The sequence below is a fragment of the Myotis lucifugus genome, unplaced genomic scaffold (assembly GCF_000147115.1).
Source record: "Myotis lucifugus unplaced genomic scaffold, Myoluc2.0 scaffold_61, whole genome shotgun sequence".
In the NCBI taxonomy this organism is placed as follows: Eukaryota; Metazoa; Chordata; class Mammalia; order Chiroptera; family Vespertilionidae; genus Myotis; species Myotis lucifugus.
Window position 1 is genome coordinate 453,293 of NW_005871109.1, and position 3,541 is coordinate 456,833.

Sequence of the window (3,541 nt, forward strand, 5' to 3'; positions counted from 1 at the left end):
CCACCAGGCCGACTGGTTGTAGGAATCAGCTGTGGGAAAACTTCAGTCCTCTGGGGAGGCGCTAGTCCAGCCTTTGCTTGAGGCAATCGGCAAATGGCTCTGCGCAGGGTTTGGGCGGGGCGGGATCAACAGGGCGGGGGGAGGGAGCCGCTATGACTGCTCTCAGTCTCCAGGGGCTCTGCCTCTCTGTCCCTGCAACCGCTGCAAACCTCGGAGGGACCGTAGCCAGACAGTCCCGCTTCTCCCGTTTGAGTCTGGGTCCCTAGAGACTCGCCCGGATCTGTAGCCCAGAGTCTGAGACTCACTCCCGACTGAAAACGACAACCGCACCCTCAGCCACCAGCCCGCTTTGCGCGCGCACCGCCGCACCACCGTACCTTTAAATTTTCCACACTGCGCCTCCTCTAAGCCTCGTAATGCTGTTGTTTTTCCTTCTAGTTGAAGAGTCCCTCCTCAGCCAGCCTTCCTGTGGTTCTGGGTGATGTCCGTTCCGTCTTTTAGTTGTATTTTTGAAGTGGTTGTTCGAGGCAGCAAACTCCGGTGTTTACCTATGCCGCCATCTTGGTTTCTCCCCGGCAGCTCCTGTGTTGAGCATCTGTCCCCTGGTGGTCAGTGCACGTCATAGCAACCAGTTGTTTTGCTATTTGGTCAATTTGCATATTAGCCTTTTATTATATAGGATAAGAGTTCTTTAAATGTTCTAGATGTAAGTCATTGGTCTGATATAGGTATTATGAATATTTTTCCCATGCTAGGGGATTATCTTTTCATTTTCTTACTGCTAGCTTTCAAACAAACTTTTTTTAACTTTTATAAAATCCAGTTTAATTTTTTCTTTTATGCTTTGTATTATTTATGTTCAGTGTTTTCTTCTAGATGTTTTATATGGGGAGTTTAAATCTGGGGAGTTTAGTTGAAAATTCCCATTTTTATACTAGAAAGAGACTACCTTCTTCACACTCAGTTGACTGTTTCCCTCAGACTGACAGCCCAGAATTCTGGTCTCTGGAGAAAATGAGCTAGAGAAACTGTATTTGGTGTTAGCAGGTACCCAGTAGAAAAAAGGTGACACTGGCCTGGCTGGTGTGGCTCAGTGGTTGAGAGTGTCGACCCATGAACCAAGATGTCACCGGCTCAGGGCACATGCCCAGGTTGCAGGCTCAATCCCCTTTAGGGGGCATGCAGAAGGCAACTGATCGATGTTTCTCTCTCATTGATGTTTCTATCTCTCTCCCTTCCTCTCTCTCTAAAATCAATAAAAACATATTAAAAAAAGAAAAGAGGGGACATAGCATACTGACACAACCCCTGTAAGAGGCAGGCCAGAGGTGACAGGGAGTTAACAACTCCAGGAGCAACCTTTAACTAATCAGGGAAAGATATTGCTAGATAAAGAGTTTACCTTTCTCTCACCTCAGTGGTTCAAACAACGTTGAAGTATGGTCTAAATCTGTGGTTGGCAAACCGTGGCTCGCGAGCCAAATGCGGCTCTTTGGCCCCTTGAGTGTGGCTCTTCCACAAAATACCACGTGCGGGCGCGCATGTACAGTGCGATTGAAACTTCGTGGCCCATGCGCAGCAGTCGGTATTTTGTGGAAGAGCTACACTCAAGGGCCAAAGAGCCGCATGTGGCTCGCGAGCCGCAGTTTGCCAAGCTGCGTTTTGCCGAGCCGCAGTTTGCCGACCACTGGTCTAAATCACTATGGAAAGGTTTCATATTTGTACTGTCCAGTATGGTAGCCACTAGACACAAGTGGGTATTGAGCACTTGAAATGTGGTCAATGTGACTAAAACCAGAATTTTTAATTTTATTAATATTTAACTTAGTTAATTTAAACTTAAATTTGAATAGCCATATGTGGCTATACAATCTCTCCAAGGGTCTTTGGTATATTGTACCCAAACTGCCCACAGCAGTATATAACTCAATCAATACACCCTTTAATAGCTTTCCTCTCTTCCTGTTTCACATCCCTATTCTCTCATTACAATTCCTAGAATCATCTCCCAAATTAACCAAAGATAGAATATCTAGATTCTGCTTTTGAGAGAACTAAGAAATAGAAAAGACCAAAATGAGCCACAAGAAATTAGAAACTGGGAGGAAAAGAAACAGAAAAACATCAATAAAGTGTTATTAATAATCTCAGATAGATCAGAATAGATAGTACATGAAACAAAAACATAATATTAAAGTGGAAACAGAGAACAAGAAAGCCCTTTTAGAAATTAAAACTAGATTAATAATTTTATAATACAGTAGAAGGATAGAAAGATGATGTTAAGAACAACTAGAAAAGTAAAACAAAAAGCCTTAGAGATGGACTTTGGAAGAAAAAAATTTTTTTAACTAGGCAATTAATCTGGGAGATACAATATCAACTTAGGAGATACAATGTCCAACTAATAAAAAGTTTATAAAGAAAGAATTTTAAAAAAGGGGAAAGAGGAAATTACCAAAAACCACAGGAAAATGTCCCCAAATTAAAAGATATGAACCTCCTAAATAAAAAAGACCCATCAAATATCAACAAGTGAAAAAAAAAGACATATATACCAAGGCAGAATATCACAAAATTTGTGAACACCAGGGTAAAGAAAACCATAAAAGCTTCCAAAGAGAAATCAGAATGCCTTTGGACTTTTTAATAGTAACACTGGATGCTTTTAAACAAAGGGTGTGTGTGGGCAGGGGAGGGATTACTTAGTTCAACAGTAAACAGTGTTTCTTTAATCAAAGAATGCAAATATAAAAAATAGATTTTAAAATTGTGACACAGCTATAGTGAGAGAATGGAAGAAGAATATGAGGGATGGATTCTAAGAGACCTAAATTCAATTACCATAGAGGAATTGCTTAAACCAAAAAAACTGGTAGAAGCATCATTATTATTTTAAATTATGTAGATAAATACCATAAGAAACAGTGAAAATAATTAGGAGTGGTTCTATCTGGGGAGCAGGACTAAAGAATGGGGAAGAATTAGAAAGGGTACTGCAATTTTTCATTTTAAGTCTTTTAGTACTACTTGATTTTAAACTGCATGAATTACCTTGAAAGAAATAAAAATGTACTATAAAAATTAAACAGAAATTTTATGTTAAAAATTTTCAGTTTTTGAAAGCTATTTTTGATTATCAGTTGTACAGAAATGGTCTAGGTAATTGGAATCCAAAGACAATTACAATACAGACAATATGTAGTATTCATTTTAGCCATCTTATTCAAGAAAACAAGAAAAGTCCAACATGTGGGTGGAAGAGAGCTAGAATACAAATAAATTTATTTTTGCCATTAAAATGCACACAAAAAAATTGTGGGGAAGATTAATTCTTTATGTAGAGAATATTAAGCTCTATATGTTTTATAAAATTAACATTAATATTGGTTATTACCACTGGAACACATACAATGAGCTGGATGCTAACAGAAATGTTATGCACATAAATTGACACTCAGCTCTATTATATGACCAAAGTAGACCAAGCACGGCTTCTAAGAAACAAGGAAAAAACAGTAAAAATTTTAAAATTTAGATA

At 39.0% G+C, this 3,541-nt stretch overlaps 1 protein-coding gene across 1 annotated transcript in view; it reads right to left on the reverse strand.

The window, feature by feature from the left end:
* The window catches only part of PDE3B (phosphodiesterase 3B), a 153,099-nt gene that overhangs the window by 114,354 nt on the left and 35,204 nt on the right, over positions 1 to 3,541 (reverse strand). The window lies entirely within an intron of this gene.